Genomic DNA, 27,799 nt, shown 5'->3' with positions numbered 1-27,799 from the left:
ACATTTGTACTATAAGCTGATAAACTTTGGGTAAAACTAGAAATCTGTGTTGACCTTTTTCTCTCTTATGAAAACAAGTAAAGTAAAGGGATTAAGAATAGATTTCTCAGTTTTTGATTTGTGAGCCTATATTTTTCTTCCTAAGCAGAATTTTGGGGTTATCACACCCCAAAACTTTTATGAGTTTGATTCAAATAATATCTTCCCAACTTCTGAGCAAAAAACTTAGTTTATGCATTTATGGACTGGAAACATTTTATACAATTTTTTAAGGCATTTATTATTTTTATATATTTCACTATAATAGACTTGCCTATAGACCTTCGTCACAACTGATAAAGGAAAAATTTAATGACATTCTAGATGACATTTAAAATTTGTTCATATTTGAGAAAAGCTGTCAAAGAAATCTGATCTGCTGTTTCATTTGACTTAAGTTGTGTTTTTACATCAAAATAAAATAACGATACCAGTCATAAAGAAAAGAAAAACAAGTCATGTCAGTAGCTGAATTAGAAAATTATTTAAATTTAAACTTGCAATCAAAAATTATAATTAACTTCAAAAATATATTCTAAATTCAACACGTCTTTGTAACTTTGTCCATTGTTGTTGTTCTGTGCAACATCCTGGAGAAGTGTGCAAAAGCTTAATATCTTTAACATTGCTTCTCTTTTGTAACTGATCATATTTTATACATTTTATTTGTGCCTCCATTCATTTATTGTTTAGAAACATGTTTTCCTTTTCCGTTTCAGTTGCAAAATGAGCAAACATAAAAATGATCCACTTGCTGATGGTTCCTTTCTTTGTGGAGTATAACATCTCATCTTTTTTGTGAGTCATAGAGAATTTCCGTATTTTAAAGGCCGTATTTTAATAATAATTGATAATTTCATCAATAAAATATGGTTATATTAATGTTGAGAGATCCTTAAAGTGAATAATTTGATCAAAACTGTAAAATTGAGCAGATGTTTTGTCATTCTCACTCACAAAATTAGCTGTGCTCACTTCTCTCATCTATGGTTAAACTGTTTGTATGATGGATGGATGTCTCTTGCACACATTGGACGAGATACGACTGTTGAAGTGCCATGCCCATCACAGGGCAACAAAAAAACAAACATGACAGAAAACCATGCACAAAACCATTCATACTCTAAGGGCGATTTAGGAAAATGAATGTAACATACAAATACTTGACATGTGGAGATATCCAGAGGTAAACCATTGATAAACAAACATGAACATGTAAACTTCATGCAGGAAGACTCCAGGTTTGGATTCAAACCCTGGACCCTCTTGATGCAATTCTGTGGTGCAGAAACACTAAGATATCTTTCAGACTTTCAAAGGTACATTTTCTAGTTCATGCAACATAGCTTTTAAGACAGTTTTAAACAATTTTTTTCAGGCAAGCTGTTTTCACTCCATGTCCTCAGTGATCTACTTTAATCAAAAACCAAGGAAATCCCACCAAATAAAATTTTCTGTGACATGGCCGACAACACAAAAACAGTAGCTGATCACATTCTCATATATGAGTCAGACCTTTAAATTTTTAATAGCTTGGATCTCCCCTGTGAGGTTAACAACCAAAGCTAGTTAACATTTGACAGATCTACTTTTCAAAGCCACGTTCAGCGGCAGCTTTGAATGAAGAAAGCAGCTGCTGAGAGTTCACAGGAATATAACGTCATTCTTCCTGCTGGTGGAGCAATAAAATCAAATTAGTGGACAACATATACATAGTTATTAATATATTATCTATTAACGCAGATTTTCTTTGTATTGTATTATGGAAAGCTATTACATATTTTATAACAGAAGGTATGTTAAGGGAAATTAATGCGAATTCAGAACAAAGTTTTTAGCTAAATTTTCACTTTATAGCTTTAGATTTTATTGTTTCGACTGCATTTCAATTTTTTATCCCTGCATGATGATATTTAGCTTTGAAATAGAGAAACAGGCTTTGGAAAGGTTTTCCAATTCAGACAATGACTGCCTGTATCGAGAGACTTAAAGTGTCCAAGAAAACAAAGGCACACCAGTACAGAACCAGCAGCAGGCTAGACTGTTACCACAATCAGTGAGGTAAGCTTTAAATTTCCCTCTGACTGTCACATTTAGGTGAGTTAGTGCTCACCACCTCCTTAAATTTCTGTTCTTGGCATTTCCAGCAGCTGTTATCACCCCTATGCCTTAACAATGGAAGAGCTGTGCGTAAAACTGCTTTTCCGCTCACTTTAGCCTTTAAAAACTTTTTAGCAGAGTCCAACTAGTCTAACCCCTGACCTTTCGTTTCAGTCTGAAAAGCTGGAGTTAACTGAATGGATTCTGTTTTTGAAAACCACTCCTCTGACTGCAGTGAAAATGCTGAAGATGACTTTCATGAGAGCCCTTTAAATCAGACAACCACAACTAAACTAAATGATTTTGCTCCTTACAGCTGCTTACAGTAATAATAAATATTATTTACATTCTCATTTCAGCTTTTGTGTTCCTTGCATGTTTCTTACTTTGTTTTTAATCTTTCTAAAACATTTTGTGTTACATTTAGCTGTAAGTAAAGGGTTCTATAAATAAAATCTGATTGGTCATTTGAATTATGTTGCAGAAAAACTAGGATATGTCAGACACATCCTGGGTTTAAGATTGAATATTCATACACAGTATGTCAGGTTATGGAGACTACTCTCCATCTTGGTACATCTTAAACATTTTTGTTCTATTCCACTGTTAATTGATTGTAAGCTGACCCAAAGACTCAACATTTGTGGTTTGATTTATATCCGCCTGAATCGCAGCCAGCCGTAGAACCTGCACTACAAACACCAGTGTGAACAATTAGCTTGAAATCATGTGTGGCAGCTGTCCCATTTGCTATGTCTCTAAGTTTAAGAGGGCAACACATTTGAAACTCCTGACTCGCTCCTTGTTTTTACTTTATCGCTCTGTAAGTTGATGCTTTTTATCTTCTCTTCACTCAGGTGTCGGGAGCCAAAAATAAACATATGTGATATAACTTTAATAATCTAAAGGTATTCATAAGAGATAAAGATTTTGTCAGCTAAGCAAACTTATTTCTAATTTGCAAAGCAAATGACACTTTGGTCTCATTTATACGTTGCTCAGTATTATTTTTAGCTGATGTAAATAAACCTTGAGCGACTTCTGTACTTGTGTTACTTGTACAACTAAACAGTATTCAATCTTGTCACGTTCACCCGACTTAAGAGAGGCAAGTTCCTACAGTACCCACAATGCAACTGAGACACCACCTATTTAGAGGAGTTTGTTTATTTGCAGTGTTTTAAAAATATGTTTGTCCCCAACTAATTTCTTCAAGTTTTGGCTTACTTTCCACACTGAAATTCTTCAGATTCAAAACTTTCAAAAATCAAAGCTTTTAATAATAAAATAAAATAAAATAGTGATTTTATTTGAGGGAAAAAAGCTATCCAAACCAATGTGGCTTTGTGGAAAAGTTGTAAAAGTCAGTCTTCTAAATCTCTGGAGAAATTTTCTCCTATTTTTCTTACTTTGCAACAAACAAAAGTCTTCAAGCATGAGCAGCCCATCTTGTCACAACATTGGTCTTAGACTTTGACTAGGTCATTCTAAAAATCTTTGTTTCATTTTTAAAAATGAAAATCAAAATATTTGAGCTAAAATATAAATAATTGGTTAAACTGATATATTTAGCAACCCATCCATCTGCTTATCTAATAAACCATCCAACCTGTTATGTGTAGGTTCATATTGACTCTTGATAACTTAAACACACAATCAAGCCTCTCATGATCTTGTAGCTTTGCAACAGAATCACAAAAAATTCAACACACGTCTATACAGAAATAAAAAACATGAGGTATAGTAAAGTAAACAAATAAAAAAAAGTACTTGGTGATTAATAAAGTTTCCTTGATCTAAATATGGAGAATTCAGCGGTTTGATCAGTAGCTTCTCATGATCAACAACTAAGATTTGTTTAACACCGTCTCTGAAGTCATGACAGGCAGCCGCTGTGAAATCGATCACATAGCAGAAGGAGAAACACTGCCACAGACCAAACTCATGAACACCACATAAAACCATAAAAAAAAACCTCACAAATCCCAACATGAAGTTGTATTTCCCACCTCATCTACTCCAAATCAAAAAGAGCAGTCCTTGTTTTTATAGGGTTTGTAGGATTTCATATCAAACTCTTGGATTATTTTGTACCATATTTTTAAATTAAGGTTTGCACTCAGGAGATGAAAAGGATTAGTATTAAAACTTAATTCATTTCCTACAGACTGCTTCAGCAGGTGTAAAAGTGGAACATAAAAAAGGTATTTTCAATCATTCCAGTAATAAAAATGAACAACGAGTTGATTATAATTCAAGGGTATATAGCCTATCCCTTTTTAAAAAGCAGAAGTCAATACTGAGTTAATTTGATATGTTTTTTTAAGTGAAAAAACATGTCAAGAAAAACTGGAATAAGCAAGAACCAAATAAACTGATTCAAATAGTTTTCTTTACAAATTAATCAATAACGCCATCTATAGATTGATATAATATGCATAATGCTTGTGAGATTGTCCAAGATTATTTATTTAATTTAACTGAATACATAAATATTCAAAATGGCCTTTATCATAGAGGAAACATAAGCATCTTACCTGCTGAGAGATGTGAGGAGTTCCTCTCCCAGTGGTCCTGAAGCCTCTCTGCTGTTTCCTCTTTCTCTCTCTGACTGACCAGCAGGAGGAGGGGGATGGAGAGAAGGAGAAAGGAAAGAAACGAAAGAAAGACGAAGAGGAGGGAAGGAGGAGAACAGTGAAGTTTTCTCATACTTGAAGAATTTGTCCTCCCTCTCCTCCTTCTCTTTCTTTCCCTTTCTGATGTCATTCTATGTGCTTCACAGGTCCCCACTGGGCGGAGGATATCCGATGGAAAACATCTGAATTTTTCAATGTTTTTAAGGGGCCTGAAATTCTTAATGTTTTTAAGGGGTCTCCATCCCCTGCTGCTGGACTCTCCCAGAAAGAGACAGTCTGCTATGTTTTTCTCTGTTTACTAATCGCCGTCCACCGTGGATGCGGCTCCAGCAGACCTGCTGCTCCGCTCTCTGTGAGTGGAGCAGCTCCAGGATCTGACATCACAAACAGACATTTGGCTGCATTCACTGTTGTTTTGGTCAGAAAGGGAGTAAAACTAAACTATGACATGTGATGGGTTGGGACTTTTTCTTAATACATGAAATGAAAGCAAGATTTTTTTGGTGAGAAAATGTATCGGGATGAAATGTGAGAATTTCTTTTGACTCAACTTTGAGTAAAATGATCTGAAATCTACCAGAACCATCAGTTCATCTGCAGACCAGATTACCTTTATAGGGGACAGGACTTGTGTTCAAATCTGAGGCTGCAAGCTGAACAGTCTCTGAGGAGCATCTGTTTATTGAGTTTTATGGTTCTTTGAAGCCATATCAATTTGGTCTCATGCAACCATTTTAAATAAAACAGGATCACTTTCCGTGTGATTAGAATGCAGTTTTTGTTTTTCTAAGTAAAAGTCAACATGACCACTGCTGTTTTTTAGACCACACAAAGTGAAGTGCACTGCAGCATGACATGTATGAGCCAAGAAAAGCTAAGGAAAACAGTGAAGGACAGAAAACAAAAGGAATGGCTGCACATCAGAAGGCAAAAGCACCCTTCACTATTGTCATCCATTGTAAAAACATTTTTGTTATGGAGACTCAGTGAGCCTTTGGAGATTTGGTTAACATCCCATAAAAATGTCCTCACCGTTTGCACAATAGGTTTCAATCCACCATCTTTATTCTAGCTGTCTGAATCTTTTAAGTTGCTGCTCCAGCTGTAGACATTGCAAATTTAAGCAAGTAGCTGCTTTCTTGTTTTAAATTTGTGGCTTATAAAGAAAAGCAATTATCTGACTTGTTTGAAGAGTGAATAGGACCAACATAAACATAAAAAAATATAAATAGAGAGAGAGAGAGAGAGTTCTAATAAAACTACACAGAGACTCTTTGCTTAAAAGAAAATAATAAAACTTCTACAAGGTTTCAGTTACAATTACAGGATATGTTAGAGCAACTAAAAGGCTTTATGGAAAGGATTTTTCAAAAGATTTAACTTTCAACATGTTTCCCTCTGAAAAAAACATTAAAATAGGTTGGATTTCTCAAAAAATTAAAGTGACATTATTGTAATGCAATTCATTTATTGAAAGATATTTCTACAGCAGTACCAGGGTTTCCAGTTTTTCTGAAGGTTAATATGTTTTCATACTAACGGTACTGCTGTGAATTGATGCCAAGCCTGGGAGTGGGTTAGCTTGTCATTTTTCCTTAAAAATGTCTTTCAATAGAGTATAATGATGGAAAATATACAATCTAAACATTATTTTTGATATGAATAGCTGATGAAATGTTAACCAAAAGAAGTAGCCTGCACCAACAATATATTGCTTTTATTTAGCTAGATAAGCTAGAAATCCAACTTTTAACAAAACTCTGACTGGGTCATAGCATTAGTAACAGTTTTTCTGTCATCAATAGAATCTGTCTCATGTGGTTATCTCTGTTACTAATGCTAAACTAAAGCTATTAGACAGTCAAACTAGAGATTAATGTCATCATGACTGTTCCTCCTTTTGTGAAACGGTTTGTTAGCCATCTTTAAGTTGCTTTTCGAAGCTTTTTTAAAAGGTTGAAACCTCAGATCCTGAAGAATAATCAAATTGGAGATTCCACCATCTAGACCAGGGGTGGGCACTCCTGGTCCTCGAGGGCCGGTGTCCTGCAACTCTTAGATGTCTCCCTGGTCCAACACACCTGAATCCAACAGCTGAATCTCCTCCTAAGTGCAGTCAAGTTCTCCAGAGTCCTGTTAACGACCTCATTATTTGACTCAGGTGTGTTGAAGTAGAGATGCATCTAAAAGTTGCAGGACACCGGCCCTCGAGGACCAGGAGTGCCCACCCCTGATCTAGACTGTGATGAGGTCATAATTGTCTTCACCTCATCTGGAAACAGATTTTGTTTACGTGAGGATGTAATGTATTTAGATTTAGATTTAAAGCAAATGAGAACTCTGATGCCAAGAATGGATAAACTCCATCTTTTAACCGTGAACTCTTAAAGTTTTCAGTTTGCCCTTCTGACTCCTGTTTGGGGCCTTTGCAGGCTCTGCTCCGAAATAAACGAAATGCTTCAGAAACCAAGCACATGTGCACAATAAGGCCACAGCTAATTGTACCACATGTGCTGTTGGCCCAGCCCAGCAGGGTCTGCCAAAGCCGCTCTGAGTCTGCAGAATAACGAGAGTGGACTTTGTAAATTTAAGGCGACATCTCAAAGTTGATTATTCTGTCACAGATTCTGACAGTTTGTGAGATATTACATGACGAGGAAACAGACACTTCCCACTTTGGGTCTTTTCTTTATGTCTTCCATGGAGCTGTCTGGCAGTTTTTGACCCTACATGACAAATAAAGAGTGAGAGCACACACAGTGCATTGCTTTCTGTCATACTTCTGGCAACAGATAAATCTTTTTTATCACAAACCTTTAAGCTCAAATTGCTTGAGTTCTTACAATAACTCAAAAATATATTGCTTGCCATCTTGTGATGGCATTGGCATAGAAAATTTTATTTGGACACAAGTGATCTAAGTGGTTTGTAAATGTCTTAGAATATTTTTTTTCTCTTAATTCACATGAAAACATCTAGTGCCAAAGGAAAAGTATCATAGCCATTGCAGAAATTGAGTCATGAAACTTTAAGAAGTGGAATACAGTAATTTTGGTTGTTTTCAGTGATGATGGCGAGTGGAAGTGGTTCCATACTTTAATGCACAGATGTTCAATTATGTTAAAATGTAATGATTGTTCCAATCAAGTGTTTTTGATGATGTTCTTTGTGCCAGTTTTTAAATGGCCTTGTTGTATGAATGAGCTCAGTGATAGCAGGCCAGCAGCAAACAGTCAATTACCTAAATTTGACAGGAAGTGACCCTCCAGCATAGGGTTATTATATGACTTACGTGATGTAGCAACCCAAACAATCAGAAAAAAACATTTCAGGGATTCATGGCTGGGGTTGGCAGCATATTCTAAACATTGAAAAAGAAATACAGTTTCCGATCAAAATAGAAAGGTACCATATTTCCACTGAACACATTGTTCCACTGGTAAATTATGAGCTTCTTTTAAACACCATGCCTTTATATTTTATTTTATTTTATTAAAATTTATTGGGATACTAAATGTGGATTGAGTCCCTCTGCCTTCTAGCACCAATTTGTTAACCATATGTTTTGTTTATTACAATGTTCTCAGAATGTTGGTTTTGCACGACAATCTTCTTACTGGTTGCAAGTTGGTAATGTTACCCCACAATGCATTTGAAATTGAGATAAGAAATGAGATCTACATGAAGGATCTCATTTTTGTTATTCCAAAAAGACATTAAAAACATCACAAGAAATCACTTTTTTCTCTGGGGTCAAATAAAGTACATAAGCTCTGTATGGTACATGTCCTGCTCTATCATTGGATTTGGCTGGCACACATTGCTTACGTTCAAATTGCGGCACATTTTCCCACTTATGTTCACTGTGACTCATTTACCCAAAGAAGGGTCAATTTACAGATGATTAAAGATTGGCAACCTCTTTTTTCTGCCTTTTGTTTTGTTTCCCTTTTGTGTTACCAGGCACCGACTACTAGTAACGTCACCTAAATTCCTGTCGCTGCTTCCAGCAGATTAGTTTTAATTTACGAATGTCAATTTCCTTTACAACCTATGGCGTACCTCTATAAAGGCTGTGTATCGGATTCACAGTTACACAGAGAAGAAAGATTCCATAGCAATGGATTGGACTGTAAACAAATACAGGATCTGGAAGTGTCTACTGTGACCTGCATAATGTAATCGCCAACCAGGCTGTTTTTTTCTTAATAACCTAATATTATTTTAGTTCGTAGGAACATTCAAATTGGAAATATTAAACTTTCAGCAACTTATGGTCAGGTCGCCATTAAGTATGGGAGAAAAGATCACAGCATAAACAATAAAAAATCACTCTGTCCTATGTTGTAACTTCAAGCTTCACATCCATTGACATTCTAAATATGCAAAGGGACTACATGATTAACATATCCTGATGAACAATTGTTCTTCTTGTATCTTAAAGTTGCTTAGCTGTCTCGTTCTAGATTCTGAAGTATTCCAATAGGTGACAAAGAAAATGAAAGAGTCTTTTGTGAGTTGAAGAAAATATGTTTTACGTTTGAGCCAGATCTAAAGACTTTTCTGTTTACCCAAAGCGTGAGAGTAAGGGAACGGTATGAAAAATTAGAAATGAAGTTGATGACATTCTGTAAGCACAAAAATGGTGTCAAAGTAAGAGTCGTTTGTGTTATGTGGCCCACAGTATACACAGCCACTGCATAAACATTCATTTGTCACAGTGTGTGCCGTGTCTGAGCTCATATAAACAGACATGATGGAAGGCTGCAGAGCATATGGCCCATTGGATGTTCTGTAAATAGATTTACTCTAAAAGAGATATAAGCCCTAAAGATTTCTTTATTTAATTGCAAATATTCATGGACGTCGTGTGCAGAAAACATAGCAGGTAGAAAATAAACATTTGTTGTAGAAAAATGACTGCTAAATGCAAAAGTAAGTCAATAAAAGGAAATGCCTTGAATATCTTGCCTGAGATACATTTGTTATAGCACAAGTGGGAAATACTGTTCAGGTCTGGAGATTGCAAAGAAGACTCAAAACAATCATATCATACCTTAAGAAAGTTTTTCTAGGTTTTGTACAAACTTTTGTCATGTTAGAACTACAAAATTCTGTCATAAGGTGCGGTGTAGATGGTGAGGCAGAACGCTTGGAGACCCAGGTAGAGGTGAATGATGATGATTTATTGTAAAATAATCCAGAATGCACAGTCCAAATCTCTAGCAGCACTGCTGAGCGGAAGCTGAGGCTCAACACAGGTAGCAATAGAAAACACGAATGGACAAACCTGACACACAGCAGAACAGACGCCAAATGAGACGAGGACCCGACAAAGACACAGAGACACAACGGTGACACTAAATACACAGGAGGTAATTACAGGGACGAGAAACACCTGGGGACAATCAAGGGGAAGACAAGACAACATGGAAACTCAGAGACACAGAAACTCGAAATAAATACACAGGAAAAACACGGAACATGACAAATTCAGTACATTTTAATTTATTTGCATCTAATACTCCAAAACAAAGTGTCACATAGTTGTATAGTGGATTTAAAAAAAAAAAAATTAAGGATAGAGGGAAATATGACATGCACAAAAAGAAAGGTATTGATTTGTTAAGTAATGCTTTCTATAAACCATGAGTTCAAATGATTTAGAAAGTGTCTATATGGTGAAGCGGTAATGAAAATTAAGCTGACTGACTTAATGATTATGCAGATGATTTCATAAAACGTTGACGACACAAATGGTGTGGCATTTTTGGAGAGATGCGCAAGGGCAGTTTTGGATGCAGAATGTGTGTAGAGATGTTGCCATCTTGCCATCTGATGAAGCACCACATTCAGCTTCCAGTAGCATGTTAGCGTTTCCCTAATGATCATTTGTGTTTCAAGCTGTATGTTCAATTTACAAGCTCTGCAATTTTAAAGTTCAAAACTAAAATAGAAGTGAGATCTACTTCGTAAATGAGTCTATTGGTGTAGCTATAAAATGACATTTTCAGTCTTTGTCAATCTTTTTCAATCTCTACCTCTGCCTCTCTAATCTCTCTATGCACAGTTTTTATCCTCCTTGTCAATTCAGAAACCAAACCAACAAATAAACAAGATCTTCCTTCTATTGCTTTACTGATTGAGTCTTTGATTAACCTTTTCTTCTTTGTTTTCATTTTCAAATCAATTAAGTTGTGGTTCAAACAGTGTTTATAATGTGTCTGACTAGATGATGGATTGTCTGCAACCTGCATGACTGAAGATGGTTGTGGAAATCAGGTTAGTGTACAATATCACCATGATTGAGATTAATGATAAAGAACTATGCCTGCATGTGGCTATGTGAATCAAAACAGAATATCTGCCTCTGAAGTTTCTTTAATGTGTATGAATAGTGTTTTATGTCGTTGACTTGTTCTGTGCACAGATCTAAACATGTTACTTTTTTTTCCTCTCATAACTGATTCAGCCTACATTAGTTGAGACGAAGCAACACAATATGCTTACAAGCTGAATGGAAAAATATGTGATTTAAGAAAGAGAAATGGTAAAATTGTTTGAACCAAGTAAGGGGGTCACTAGGGTCACAGAAGAGAATAACCAAACATCAGAAACATCTGGTTCAAAGAGGGGAAAGTGATTAAAAAAGGAAAGTTGGCTTGTTAAGTCAAACATATGCATTCCTGCGTCATTTTTTTAGCTTTTGTCTTCAGCTTTTCATTATAAGAATTGAGAACATGTTTCAGTTTCAAAAAAGCCTGTTTAAGGCAAACTAAAATGCTCAGTGCTGTCTAATCTACAGGCCTCCTCTCTTACAATTACAGCTTTTTGAATTTACCTTGTACTTAATATTTACTGAAGTCCTTCATCGATATTCAGTTACACTTTATGTTGTCCTGTTCAAGTTATTCGTCCACTTTTTAAAAAAGAACATTTGTCAAAAAGAACCATCTCTCCTGCCAATCTGGCCATGCTAAGCTTTCCAAAGTCCTTTCCCCTTTATTTTTCCACCACATATTTTATATACGACTTTAAGCTTAAAACACTCCAGTATCCTGATAATACACACAATTTATCTCCATCTAATGCAATAAAATATTATTTAAAAAAATACAAATTGGTGTTATCAGTTTAAAATATCATTTTAAATGACTACAACAGAAAGGACAATTAAAGCACTTAGAAATTCATCAGTCTTTTTTTGACTAAAAATCTGTCACACAATTAGAGCCCCAAAGACAAATTTTACACTAAAATTTAAACCAATTACCAGATGTGCTTAATCCATATGACATTTACATTAAGTAAATCATAACTTATACATATACACATAGTTTAACAGGTTCAGCTATGGATGACTTGATACAGAGAACACAGTGGCTTCAAACTCAAAATACATGAATATTTGGAACTTAATGATCAAATCAGCTTCTAATTTCCTCTCTTTAGCTCAGGGTTTGCTTTGTGATGCTTGAATAGTTCCTAACCTCTTCACGTCTTAACCACAACATGGCATCTCCGCATTGACTGATGAACGTCACTTTCATTTTTACAAACCATCCTTTGTGAATGAGAGTGAAACTAAATATGAAAAATATTTCAGAGGTGGTGTTACTTCTACTTTTCCAATGATTTAATATATAAAAAAATGAAATGTAACTAAAGCAGTCATTAACACGTACAATTGCTTCCACAATATTTTTTATGTTTGTGCTTAAAGTGGACTTTTTCCAGCTGCAGTGAAATATGACTTTGGGATGAGAATCTATTAGTGGGGGGATCCAGCTCGCTCCCTGTTCTCCGCACCGCTCCAATCCAAAGTGACTTCAGCATTACATCAGTAAGGATCAGATTTTCAGAGCATGTACAACAGGGCCAGCAGGACTTGCCTGTCTGGCTGCAAGCCTGTCTTTTCAGGACCATGTAGCACATGTAGAAAAACACAGAGAGGTAAGACCAATACAAAGAATAACCTATAACTCATTTCTTGTACCTGCCAGATATGTCTTTCTTAATGAAGGTTTAATGGAGTATGTGAGTCTGATTCAGGTTTAAATGGTACCATGAGTGTGTCTCCCAAACCACAGCAGGAAAGAATGAGAAAAGCAGATTTTAGACTTGTTAATCTGGGCAGCCCTACAATCAGTTTGTTGCATCATAGAGACATATCTTCTCTTCTACTTCACTTTTAGACAGAATCTGTTCTGCATGAATACAAACATAAAAAGTTTTGACAAATTTAATCTTTCCACCTGCTGAATTAAACAACTTCAAATAAAACTTAAATCTTACATTTTGCAAACCTGGAATAAACTAGGTACAGCTGCTAAGTTTATTCTTGCAACACATTTCAGCAGCAATGCAGTTGAAAGTGCTTTACATCGTAAAAAGTCACCAATAATGAAGCAAACCATAAGTATTACATGTTTTCATGTCTAATCATCAAAATCATCAAGCAAATACACATCAAATAAGCTCAATGAATAGCAGCTCTAAACAGGAACTCTGTGTTTCAGATGTTTTGCAGTTTTCTAGAAGTTTGCTCCAGACTAGTGGAGCATAAAAACTTAATTATGCTTCTCCATGTTTGTTTCTGGGAATGCAGAGTAGACTAGAACCAGAATATCTGAATGATCTGGAAGGTTAATACAACAACAGGTCTTTAATATATTTTGGTGCTAAGCTGTTCAGTGATTTATTTAAAAAGTATTTTAAAGTCTATATTCTGAATTACTGAGAGCCAGTGGACTGAAGTCTGGCTGGAGAGTCAATACAAGCTGGTACTATAGTTTTCGCTCAACAATTTATAGATAGCTTAAATACAGAGTTACACATAGGAAAAGTGTAATTACAAAACACACCTTACAGGTGCAGCTTTAACTTGCTGGAAATGTATGGAGTGAAGGTTTGTTGTGGTCTGTTTCAAACTTTTCTTCCCTTTAGCTCTTATTCCACAAGTTTGGAAAACCGCAGTTAAATTTCCTTTAACTGATAAATATCGCCACTATGCATGGCTCAATTATATCGTCATTCTTTATCCTGTTCCTATGCAATTAAAATTGTTTTTAATAAAATGCCAAAGTGACCATGTTTTTTAGCTGCATTAATCAAACCCCTCCTCAACCTGTTACTGCAGATTAATGAATTAATTACCAAAGTTCAGCAACAGAAAACTTTCCAACAAGCTTCTTATAAACTCAGTCCTTTGGTCTTTGACTTTCAAGACTAATGCATACATTTTAAATTTAGTTAACCTTTTTTTTATTAATGGGCAAAATTTAAAAAGCTAAGGTTTAGTCACTAAAGTCTTAGAGAGTCAAAAAATAAATACGTCCGTGCTTCTAGAAGCAAATCTGCAACTGGAACTTTATATGAATGACTTAAACTGAAAGCACTGATGCAATTTTTGTTTTCAAGCTTTTCCTTAAACAAAAATAGCCTTTAGCATTAGCATAAACATTACATTCTCCACAAAGCTACAGTTCCTGAACAAAACTTTAATTGTTTGAACATTATGTTCAAAACATCTCAACTTTTCCTCAATCTCTGCAGTGCAGAAAATAATTCCTGACAATGGAACGAGTCATTGTTGCCCAAATATAAAACCTATGTTTGACCCAAAAGTGAGAACTTTTGTGTCACTTTACTGGATTAGGCAGTTTTTCCATTTCCTGACAAATAAACAAGTGACACATGTACAAAGCTGAGTTTTATACAAAAAAAACACAAGCTGGAGTTTATCAAGAGTTGAATGCTTAAAAAGTTAGTCACAGACAGGCAACTTTTGACTCAAACCCTTTGCCTGCTCTAAAGTACATTATTGTTTTAATCTCTGTTCTACTAATATGGAGCTTCTGTGGAAATCATTTGGATCAAAAATATTTAATCCCAATAAATTCCTCACTCTGCTCCATTTAACAATTGCACCAAAACATATAAACGTTTTGGACAATGATGTGCAACAGGATCAGGGGTTATATCAATCAGTGAGAGATAACAGTAGAAACTCAGATGGAGGCCAATTTCTGTTTGCCATGTAAATTTAACTATGAAACCTTCACAGAATCTCTAGTCAGATTATAGTCAGAAAATGTAGTAAAGCAGATTATCTTCCAGCACAACTAAATTCACTTAAATTGGAAGAAATCCAGGACATTTTTGGTTTTTGTAAAAAATGACAAGTTATGTTTAGTTTCAGAAACGTTGAGACCAAGCACAGACCTCAAATGCTACAAATCTTCTAAGTCAGAGAGTGTAAACATATCAGAAGTACACTTTCTACAGTGAATGACTATAACATAAGCAAACATATGTTGGGTAAAAGATGGGCACATGTGCCAGTTTGATTATTGGCTACTTCCTCTGACTCACAGTTTCCATTGAAACATAATGGCCAGGCCTCAAGAATGGGAGCACGGTCAACCTGAATGCTCTCCTTACCTTAAAGCCAAAGAAAACACATAAAAAGGGCAGATGGAGCCACATAAACCCATGTCAAGCAGTAGGGAGTGTATATTAACCAAAGAGGGCAGATGTGGAGTTCTCCTATAAATCAGTAGGCAGAGAAAGCTTTAATGCACCAGGATTTAATGCAGAGTTATGATGGAGGAAAGAGAACTTCTCAAATATTTGCTCACTTGCCTCCTGTTGTTAATGCAACAGCAAGACAATACAATCAATAGCATCGTCCAAATAAATTAAACTTCTAAAATTCTAACAGCAGAATCTAATTTGGCACTTCAAGCAATAAAATTTTAAACTTATGATGTGCCTCAGACACCACTGTTTTTGAGCTCTCCAGAAGTAAATCTGTCTAAAACATAGGAAAACATGAGAAAGTAACGGTAAGAGTGAGCAAACATCTCACCAGAAGAACTAGTGTTTACCACAACCATCAGGCGGTGAAGGGACATCTGCTGGACCTCTTTAGGCTATAAACTTTTAGGGAAATAGTTCACAGGTGTGAGGAGCCCAGCAGCAGAAATGAAATATTAACAATAGTTTTCCATATTCCTCAGATAAAAAAAAAAAAAAAAAAAACTTTCCCCTGGAAAAGTTGATTTAGGAATTGTAGTTCTGTCTGAAAGAGAGGGTTAATATAAATGCATCATCTTCACTTACTCAAGGAAAGTAAATTTACTTTGTTTTTTATTTTTGTCAGTTTTTGTTTACGGCACTTTGTGACATAATATGCACTACAAAGAGGTCCTTAGATAATTATTCTTGCACAGGTTTATTTTTATGCTTGTCTTTTGTTTTCTATTTACACATTTGTGACAGAGCTACCTTAAAAATCGGTTTGTTTTATTTCCATTTCAGAGAGCCTGAAAGAACATCAAGAAACAGCAAAGGTATCACTTCTCAGAAATGGACAAAAAGTGACGTGGAGATTGATTTTACAAGAGACAAAGGGAAAAAAAACTGCCCACCTTTATTTTTTTTCCTTTCCTACTTTTCTTCTGCTCAATCATTCCTTCACCATCTGGGGACACTAACCTCTTGTCTCGTAAAAAGGCTGGAGGATAGAAAGCTGGAACCCTGAGATGTGGAAAACACGATCTCTGAGAGAGAAGGAAAAATAAAATACATTCTTCCAGAATAAAATCTGCTTACTTTCATGGATGAGCATATCTGGATTTCATAGTTGTGTTAAAAGGTTACCACAAGTTCAGATTATATGTTTAGAATGTGTTGCAATCTTTCCTTGGTAGTATAAAGCAACATCGGCAAAAACAACAAGAGAAGCTATTTCTCCCTTTTATCCTTTCGTCTGTTGTGGAAATATTTCATTTGTATTGTTAAAGGTTAACAGTTTCCCAGAGATATGATGCTTGGCTGCAGATCTGGATGAACTCCAGTGGTGGGGGCAGCCTTTGCTTTGGCTGCAAAATCCAGTTCCAGTAGGCTGATACATAGATGCTTGTGAAATTGCTCAAATGTCACAGAAACACAGACTGTTGTCAGCAGACAGAAGTGTCGAGACAGTATCAACCCCCGCATTTACTGCAGCCAAGAACAAAATAAGGTATTCATCGAAGATAAATTGCAGAGCAGGCCGAATGACAGCAGGTCTATGACCCCTAAATACTGACAAGGCTTTGGTTCAGAGACCAAATGAATTAATTACCACCAAGCATTGATAAATGATTCAAAACAGCCATGATAATAGTAAAAACTTAGCAGTTTGTGCAAATACAAAAACATGTTTGCAAAAGATGAAATCTAAATTAAAAACCATTAAAAGATGAACATTTATCAGCAAAAATACTCAGAATGATAACTACACATTAATGATGTGAATCTTCTGTTCCACCACATTCACATCGTGGGATTCAGATCTGGAGCAAACTGGCATATAGCACTTTCCACGCAAAGATTGTGATCTATTATAAAACCAACAACAACCAGAGAATGCAAGCTCTGCCTTATGTGAACACTTGTTTTGGAAGAAGGGTAAAGTCACCATGTAGACGTTTTTCTGATAAGTTACTTAAAAACAGTCTATTTTTTTTGCAAAATGGGCTTTGTTGGGGTAGTTGGTGTGTGCTTGTGTTGTGTGAAGCTGTCATTAACAGAGACCTGCAGAGTCCCAATCATGCAAGAACCAGCTCTGCTCAGCTCAAAATGTGAAATAGTGTTTTAGCTGGAAATTTTTTCTTATCAACTCAGAAGCGAAAACAGGACTCAGAGAAAAAGTGACACATCAAAATTATGTTTTCCTGGTAAGTGTGACTCAGAAAAAACAGCCTCAAGAAACTGAAAGAAGTCATTGTACACGCAATAACGACTCAGTGGTTTTCCTCTATAAAATTCAAACTATTCAGCCACAAATGGGAACGCAGAATTCAAGCTATGCTGAGAACTATAGAGATCTGAGGAGTGGGAAATGTCAGGCAGATGACAGAGAAATATTAAAAGTCAACAGTGGGGACTGTATAACAAACTGACAACAAACAATCTGTCATGAGGTTTGAGGATTTCTTTGGTTTATATCATATTCTAAAAATGTGGAACATGGTAAAGAAAATCAGAAATAATCAACTAAAACCATGTACATTCAAGAGACACAATTTTAGAGGGTTCTGCAGAGGTGCATAGGATGTCAGGATCTTACCTGCAATGGATGAGTCCTTGAACAAACTTCACAAACTCACTTTTTCCATTAGTAGCTCAGATCATCAGCTCTTATTTCCAGCAATCACTGGGTGAGTCAAAAGTCCATCACAGAACAAAGACACAGTATAAACAACCATCAACACATACACTAAAAACAATTTACAGAGACAAATTAACCAGTCATGTCTTTGTTCTGTGGGAGGAAGCTGGGGGTACCCAATAAAAAACAGAGAACATGCAAACTGCCTGCACAAAGACGTAGAGCCAGAATTCTGGCTAAGACCTTCTTGCTGCAAGGTGATAGTGCTCCCAACCGTGCAGCTCTTTTATAAGAGCTTTACCAGACTTTGGATAAAGCATTGCACTTTTATCAACGGATGGGAAAACAACAACCTTTCTTTTCGTGTAGCCAACACTGGTGTCTATAAAAACTTATTTTGAGGATCTACATGTGAGGAAATGCACAAGATTTATTATGTGCTTTACATATTTGTTACAACTGATGACCACGGTTCTGAAAAGTTTCTGTATACTAAGACCAAGCGGATGAAATTCAGTGTTTTCCTGCATCATTAAAAGCTATGTGAATGTTTTTAATGCTTTGCGTGTCCATTAGTCAAAACATTAATCAAATTAATCTGACACTTTCAGTTTCCATCATAGCAGATGCCAAGATGAATAAATTGTTTTCATGTTGTGGTTTGAGTTTACATGATGTTACCATTATTATACTCTTTATACCTGTCTCTGATTTAAATGGCATGTTATGAGGCTACGTCTGCTAACTTCTAGCTTTTCCTTCTTGTAACCATTACTTTTTATTTTATTTGGCGAAGTTTATGATTGCAAAGACTGATATTGATGTGATGTGCTGACATTTCATTTGCCTTATTCTATTTTAGATGCCACTTTAGAGTCCGTCTGTCTAGAATTTGACACCAAAACAAAAACAGTCTGACACTTTCACTTACTTTTGATATGTCCAAATATGATAATTCTGCTTTTAGTAATGGTCTGCTGCTGAGCCAGTTGAGCACCATCTGCAGCTTCTTATGAATCCATCACATCCACCTGTAAAAGCAATCCGAGCTGATTTTAGTTACAGCCAAAGTAATTTGAAATTTATGCAGAAACAGTCAAATATCCAATGTCATAACTATGGGAATTTAACTAAAAATGCTTAACCTTTTCCAGACAGTTTAATGCAAATTGTCGTTTTTATTTATACTATATTACAGAAGAAAAACTCAGCAAGCAATAAAAAAAGACCAACTGTTTGATTTGGAAATGCTGAAGTTTCCAAAAGAACAGATTTGACTCACTGGTATTTTTTTGAGGAAGGTGATCATTGCTCTCGAGACATTTTTTATTTTAACATGGATCAATTATACAGGGAAAATAAAAACAGCTATACTGCTGTGGAATTTTAATTAAATATTTAAAGTCCGAACAGGAGGTACGTACGGACAGACGCAAGACTTTCTTAAGAGCGCAACTCCAAAGTTGAGTTGCGTTCCATCATCCGAGAAGCAGACTCGTTAAAGACAAAAGCACAAGCTTCTGTGCTTCTGTTTGCACAAGCAGCAGCTTCTGCAGTCACATCTGTAATGTGAGTTTGTTTTATCGCTGGGGGATCTGGTAACCAAATATTTCAAGAAAAGAACCACTGGAAGGACTCCACTGACAGAAATGATGTCATGTAGATCCAGCAGGGATTTAAAGGCACCTCTATCATAATAACACCACCATCATCACTATCGCCCCCGGAGATATGGATCTTCTAAGCTGTACTAAAACTTGCTGCGAATAGTGAACTTTTTTTTTTTCCTCAGGCTACTGCAGGTCAAACCTCAAGAGGCAGATATATATAAAACCATGAGCTGAAATTTGCCGACATGTACACGATTCAGTCTGCTACATTGAAATCCCTGTTGAACTGCCTGCTGATCTCAACAGCTGCATAAATGGATGTATAAAGCAATTGTTTGCTTTAGATATTAACAGTAAGGGTGGCATGGCTTGAAGGGCATCATGAGCTCCTACCGTGAATTGAAAATCAGTCAATAAGTATCATCCTGGTCCAGTTTGGATAATATTTGCCTTATTGGAGATTAAGTCATTTGATAACATTTGCCAGCCTGTGTGCAACAAGGCGGCCTTTTGAGGCTGGACTTACAGTAGAGAAGAAGATCGAGGTAGTAAGTTGGAAACAGCGAAGATTTGCTGTTCTTGTTCAGCATCAAGAACAAAACCACAAGTGCAGCTGCAGGATTAATTAGTCCCAGCTGTGAAGGACCAAACAACCTGTAATTCAGAGTGGATCTCAATTTATCAATCACCACTTATAGAAATAATACAGCTTTTACCAAATAACACATTTCTATTTACTTTTTATAAATATTTTACCCTTACACCATAAGTACCATTATGAAACACACAGAAAAAAAAAAACAATCCCCATCATGTGAGCTTATCCCCACTTTCCCGTGGCTTCTCCCGGAACCTAAAAACGGTATCTGGACCGCCAGGGAAGTATTTGTCCAAATACCCTGGAGAGGACACTGAAAAGACAGATAAGTCACTCCAGCTTAGCACCTTCACACTTAACATATTATGCTCAAACATTTGCTCAAGTTTTACAAACCAGTCGCTCCCTGATCCAAGTAACAATTATCCTCCCTTCGCAGGCAACCACCTCACTTCTCAATGAGGAGCAGCTGTGCAGAGCCTGGTGAAAAAAGGCAACATGCTCATCACTAAATACTCAATAGTTAAAACTTCTTGTGTGCAAATTGTTAGACGTGCCAAATAAAGCGCTAATTTTAACAGAGTGCAAAAAGTGCTATACAGCGGTCTAAGTACAGATAGTTCCAGTAATGAAGATCTCTTTGTTAGACTCTGATTGAAAGCTTTCGGCTCAGTGTAAAGTTAACCTTCTATTTTTGTGCTATTAAATTAGTCTTGACTGCATTTAACTGTTAGAAATACTTGGACTGGTTAAATCTCAGAATTTATACCAAAAAAAACAACAACAAAATTTTTTTAATAAGATTTATGAAACACATTAGATTTGGGAAATGTGGAAAAAAGTTGAAATGTGTAACATATAGACTAATCTGTTTGTCCATTTGTTCTTTATATTTTTTGTCTTTGGTCATTAAATTCATATGGGGAAGAAAAAAACTCAATGGCTCCAATTTGCTTATTAACCTGGCAGTTTCACAACATTTGGAAAAGAGTAGGAGTCATTTATATAAACTTTTCCTCGACTCGGCATTCGACTTTAATCCAAGTTGGATCCAAACCAGCAACAGCTTCACTTTTTAAATGAGTTTTAAAGATTCAGGCAACAATGAATATGCATTTTAGACACTTCCTATATTTGTCTTGTTTAAAATACAGGTGTTGTGAAGGAACCTGTTAATTCTTTTTGTTAAGGTTATATAAATAATGGCAAGCCAGTCTAACAGAGAGTTTTCCTAAAAACAAAACAAACAAAAACAATAATGAGAAAACCCGGGCGAGCGCAAAGGAATGGCATCGTTGGTGTGCGCCAAGGTAAAGGAGAGCAGAGGTGAGGCTGTTTGGATGCACTGTATAATCCACCAAGAAGCACTGTGTGCCAAGACTGCAGCAGTGTTGAGCTGAGTGAGATCAGCAGATCTCTTAATAAAACTATTGAATGTCGTCTGAATACATTTACATAAAAATCTACTAAAAACACCTCTGTGACTAATATTTCCTAACATCGGGTTGTGCGTTTTTGCAGCATGTAAAAAACAAGAGACTTTCTGTCAAATCTCTACACAACAGTAGATGTAAAGTTCTCTAAAGAAGTCCTGGTTCCATCTATAAATGCACGAGAAGCTATTTGGATCATTGTTTGTGTCTTTAGGACCAGATGCTGACCTGCGTGTTTGGCGTTTTTTGTGTGTGTGTTTCATGTTATTTTGGAGAAGCTCTGCATCAAAGCAACAACTCTCCAGTTGCATCACTGTTGGAAATCTGCTTCCCGTTTGCAGGCATGTCAACCAAAGGGGTGACAGGTTCTCTGTTCTGTCTGCAAAATTTCAAAACATGGATTTATGATGTTATAAATTCCTTTCATTCTTCCAGTGAGAGGATCAATGATGATGTAAACACTGGCCTGTTTTCATGCACTTTTTATTGACCATAACTAGCCAGGAGTCTTTGACCATAAGAAAACTCTTCCATTTTCTTATGTCTGTCCTAAATTACTCTTATCTATAATAATCAGAATTGAGAAAACGAAACTATAATCCAGCAGGCCTTGGTCAGAGACAGAGCTACAGGTTTATGTGTAAAAAGTAAGTGTAACTCAAAGCTTACTTTTTACATCTATGTTCCGTCTGTTGCAACATAGAAATTTCATCTTCAATTTAAGTTGTACCAAAGACAGTTATTTAATAAATCCTTGTGCCACAAAAGCCTGTGTGCTAGAAAAGTGTCTGAAAATGCCTTTGTTGTTGGTAGAATGTATAACAGACTTTCGGTATATGATATTAATTCATGTCTTTGCTGTGTAAGAAATCTCTCACATTTACGGTGGTGCAAAAGTAGATGTAAGAAAAACAAAACAAAGTAGTGCATCATTGTGAATTACAAGAAATTTTTTATCAAATGTTTTGCTAATAAAACCTAAAGTGTGCTGTGCATGTTCATTCTCAGTATAACTGCATATTAAAATGGAAAAATTGATTGAAATAATGGCAAACCTCCTAAAGGAGGGCATTAACCCGAGAAGCAGTCATGGTAACGCTGGGACAGCTGCACAGATCCACTGCTTAAGTGGGATAATCCAAAGACAGGAAAATTATCAGTCATGCACACCATGAATCAGATCTTTATGGAAAAGAAGCAAGAAGAAAGAATGTGTTAAAGGAAAGCCATTAGAAGGACAATCTGTAGTTTCTGAAGACTGCAGGAGAATGGACCGGTCTTGATAAAATCCTAAATCCATTAAGAGTCAGAGGCAAGACTTTAAAAATTATGTTTACTGGCTCTTTCCAGCCACTCTGACTCAGGTTCAGCCATTTAGTAAAGAATAGTAAAATAAGAAAAGAAAAAATCTGTCCGGTTTGAGGATTTTATTGATTTTTGACTCATTTTGACAAACATTTTCCCAGAACTTTGTGAAGATTTATGCTTTTAAATATCAAAACCTACAATCTCTTATTTTAAAATATATTACAAAATATAAAACACATAAAGTTTAAAGTATGTAAAATAAATGTGCAGGGCACTCTACATTTATTTAGCTTTTTGGGTGTCAGAAGAAATACAGATGTCAAGAGTGAAGTTCTCAGTTATGTCATGAAACCTGCAGCTGTGTATTTTGGACATTCAAGTGAAAAGTGGATACAAGCTGACAGCCAATCATCACTGAATAGTAAATGAGATCATAGTCTGGGAAAGAATGACAAACCTGGCAAACCCAAACACAGAGAGAGTGAAATCAGAGCATCTGTCAGAAGCTTTTAACTTTACCATCCACTTCAAAAAGATTTTTTAACCACTTAAAATTGTAAACTTAGTAGAATTTGTGATGTAAAATTTTAAGTGGGAATTATATGTCATTCTTAATCACTAAAAATGTAACAGTTTGAAGTTCTCATCTTTGTTATTTTATTTCTTTGATCTAGACTTTTAGATTTTATAACCAGGAAGCACATGCTTATTTACTTTATTCTTTTGATTCGTTTAAAAACAACAAAAAAAACCTTATAAAATAAACTTGCTAATTTCAATAATGCAGTTAGCATTATTTAAAAAGGTCAGAGTTAATTATCAAACTTTTTAACAATTAACAAAAAACTGACTGAGTTTAGCAGATTCCTGCATCACATTAGTGAAGCATAGTTCACTCACAGCTGTTAAAACTATTGGTGCAAACCTGTAACGTCCGGCTGTGAGGGGGAATACGTTTATTTGGGACACATGACTGCATCGCACAACCCTTAAAAACCCTCCCCACTTCCAAACCCTCTCCACCAGAAACACGGCTGCCTTATTAATGATTCCCAGGATTTAAATTCCCTCTGTTATTGTCTCTCTGATGAGCTCATATCGGAGAAAATATGTTTACTGAAATGATTGATTAAAATTTTTAGGAGCCAGTTAATACCTCATATGAACGTGACTCATGAGAAACGGGTTGAAAGAAGATCAAACACATTTCTCCCTATCCTCTTGAGAAAAACAAAAACCCAGGGTTACCCTGCAGCAGCAAACCCTTTGATCCCTGTGATATATATAGGTTTGGACATTAATGGTGTTTTAATATTACCCAAGTTTCAAGACCGAGGATTTGCACTACTATCTGTAAGTTTATAGTCAAAAGTAACAAAGCATTTTTCAGAGGTTAAAAATTATACTCAACTCTATGATGTGATGGAGTTGAGTCACATCACTAAGAAGATCACGGTGTTTGAACATTTTGATCCTAACTTTCAAACTCCCTTAAATCTGCATGCTTGCCAATTTTCCATCTTCTTAAGACTGAGCTGATTGTTGCAAGATCTTAGAGTTTAAGCTAATTTCAATGTTTGGAGAATGTTGAAACTTTCATCCATAGAATTAAAAGAAAAAAAGTTGGCATGTGTCATTTAGTTTAAAGATAGGAATAAAATATGGTGTGGCAGTGTCTGGGACTGCAGTGGAAAAATAGAGTGATGTGGTTACCAGCGAGGTGTCTGTGGCCGAACAACTTTCATAACGGATGGTCATAACTGCTTTCTCCAATGATTGTTAATGATGCATGAGACGGACAGCATGATCCCGGTTATGAAAGTGAAGAAGCTGAAAGGTAAGAATGAAGTTGTAAATGATTTGTTATCCTTTAAAACTCCAAAGTTCATTTCCATTTGTTCCATCGAATCATTGAGTGTCTGAGAGAAATGAGAGGCATCTGCTCCTGCCGGATGGCTTTCTGCTAGAATGATCATTTCTTTGCTTTTTTTAAAGAAGGCCAAGGTTGTGATGAGCCTCTTTTTTCCTTTAACTTGAAGGCATTTATGAAAAATTCTCTGGTCAATAATTGACATGATTTTGTTAAAAGATATTCTTTACATTGATCAGGTGTTGCAGTATGATCACCTGCCTAACAATGTGACCTGCTCTCAAAACAGTCCTGACCGGTCGGTGTGTCGCTACCGATAGACCTCAGAAAGTCTGCTGTGGTGTCTGGTAACAAGATCTATGACGGGCACTTACGTATCTAATACACACGCAAATTTAGAAACATAAATAGATGATCTGGTCCATATGATTACTTAAATTTAACATCAAGTGTAAAAGAAACTCCAACAGATTCAAAGAGTAAATAGAGACTAGAAAATTTCGGAAGAAATTTAGCCGGGGCCTGCCGAGGCGCGCCCGTGGGGTTTGGGCACGGCGTCGTCGCTACAAATCGGCATCGACGCTAAAGAACGCCGCGACGTAATCAGTGGCACGCGGAGAACCGCAAGAACGTTAAGCGAGGTGGACGTGCACCATTCGGTACGATTTAAAATGTTGTCAAGGCTTTTATTTTGGAAGTTTTGTTAAACTTCATTTCAAAGGGACAAACTAATCCCATGCGTAATAGTCCTTGGGTGAAAATAGTTATATAATGCTCAAAACACAAGTAGCTGATGTAAAAATATTCAAGGCTTTTATTTTGAAATTTTCAGTATGCTTCATTTTAAAGTTCCGAACTAATACCACGTGTAAGAGTGCTTTGGATGAAAAAGTCAAATAAAGCCAAAATGAGCAATTACGTCATGTAAAAATATTCAAGGCTTTTATTTTGAAATTGATGAAAAAGTCAAATAAAGCCAAAAAGAGCAATTACATGATGTAAAAATATTCAAGGCTTTTATTTTTGGAAGTTTTGTTAAACTTCATTTCAAAGGGCCAAACTAATCCCATGTGTAATAGTCCTTGGGTTAAAATAGTTATATAATGCTCAAAACACAAGTAGCTGATGTAAAAATATTAAAGGCTTTTATTTTGAAATTTGCAGTATGCTTTATTTTAAAGTTCTGAACTAATACCACGTGTAAGAGTGCTTTGGATGAAAAAGTCAAATAAAGCCAAAAAGAGCAATTACGTCATGTAAAAATATGCAAGGCTTTTATTTTGAAATTTTCAGTATGCTTCATTACGTCATGTAAAAATATTCAAGGCTTTTATTTTGAAATTGATGAAAAAGTCAAATAAAGCCAAAAAGAGCAATTACATGATGTAAAAATATTCAAGGCTTTTATTTTGAAATTATTATTATGCTCCATTTTAAAGTTCCAAACTAATCCCATGTGTAACAGTGCTTTGTATGAAAAAGTCATATACGGCCAAAAAAAGCAATTACATGATGTAAAAATATGCAAGGCTTTTATTTTGAAATTTTCAGTATGCTTCATTTCAGAGGGCCAAACTAATACCACGTGTAACAGTGCTTTGGATGAAAAAGTCACATAAAGCCAAAAACAGCAATTAGCTGATGTAAAAATATTCAAGGCTTTTATTTTGAAATTATTATTATGCTCCATTTTAAAGTTCCGAACTAATCCCATGTGTAACATTGCTTTGGATGAAAAAGTCATATACGGCCAAAAAGAGCAATTACGTCATGTAAAATATTCAAGGCTTTTATTTTGAAATTTTCAATATGCTTAATTTTAAAGTTCCGAACTAATCCCATGTGTAACAGTGCTTTGGATGGAAAAGTAAAATAAAGCCAAAAAGAGCAATTACGTCATGTAAAAATATTCAGGGCTTTTATTTTGAAATTTTCAATATGCTTAATTTTAAAGTTCCAAACTAATCCCATGTGTAACAGTTACTGAGTTAAATCAGTTATATACAGCCCATAGCAGCAGGTAGTTCTAAAGGCCAGTTCTCAGTCCTGATCTGTTTCAACTGAGGATAGATAGAACTACAGCGATGCGAATTTGTAGTCCTGACCACCAGCCAATAGCCTCTTGAGTTCCGTTGCCATGGTAAATAATGGTCTCAGCAGGTGTGAGCTGTGAGTCATACATGCTCAAACACACCATTGTGTGTTTGAGCCTACACGTTTTACTGAAAAAAAGCATTGGAAACAAATCCTTCGTGTTCGGGAACCGTAATACATATTCGAAAAGCGTTTCGAGCGTATGAGAGGTCAATGTGTCTTCTGCGATAGTCCCGAGATTCATATCTGTACCTCAGTCAGAGCATTTACAGTGATGAGAGAAAGAAATGTTGTGCCCAGATCTGAAATTCTATTCAAATACATGGGAGAGAGCCTCAGACAGCCTCAGAAAATCCTGTCGCATGACTTTGCTCTGAAGCACCGTGACAGAAAACCGTACGGTCTAGATAAATTTCGAAAACATTTTACCGGAGCAGACAGGCGTATCAATGTCAGGACCGATTTTGATACTAATCGTGCGATATTTGTGGGCGTGATGGCGATTTCAAAAATGATTTGGGCTGAAAAAGTTGTCTTCATCTCTCACTCTAAGCAGCCAGAGACGCACTCTAACTTTAGGAAAAATGAGAAACTTTGGGTCGCTTAGAGGCAAATTGTGGACAAACCGTAACTGGTATCGACGAGCCGTCTTCACTTTCGAAGAGATCACAGACGTATCTACAAAATGAAATTTGAATGGCATTTCTAGGTGAAATTGTGACGACACAGAAAATCCTCAAAAATAGGGTATTTCTAGGATTTTTCCCATTGACTTATAATGGGGTTTTTTTCGTAGTTTTTTGCGAATTATGTCGCCACGTTAAGCCCAAATCCCACCAAAAGTAATAGCTGGAATGGCGTGAATTTTCTGCACGTTTTGATACCTCATTTGTAGGTGTGCACCCAGCGGTACGAGCCGCATTAACGGTTACGGAAGAAAAATAAAGAAGAA

General features: G+C 36.0%; 1 protein-coding gene across 2 annotated transcripts in view; it reads right to left on the bottom strand.

The window, feature by feature from the left end:
• Window positions 1-4,780, bottom strand: part of LOC102233410 (tenascin-like) — a 58,812-nt gene extending 54,032 nt beyond the window's left edge. For both annotated transcript variants that reach the window (XM_023345108.1, XM_023345109.1), the window contains exon 1: window positions 4,677-4,780. The gene's annotated coding sequence lies outside the window, so the exon portion shown is untranslated. The remainder of the gene's footprint in view (window positions 1-4,676) is intronic.
• Between the last annotated feature and the right edge of the window lie 23,019 nt (window positions 4,781-27,799).

The sequence above is a fragment of the Xiphophorus maculatus genome, chromosome 13 (assembly GCF_002775205.1).
Source record: "Xiphophorus maculatus strain JP 163 A chromosome 13, X_maculatus-5.0-male, whole genome shotgun sequence".
Taxonomy (NCBI): Eukaryota; Metazoa; Chordata; class Actinopteri; order Cyprinodontiformes; family Poeciliidae; genus Xiphophorus; species Xiphophorus maculatus.
This window is presented reverse-complemented; position numbering and strand designations above follow the sequence as displayed.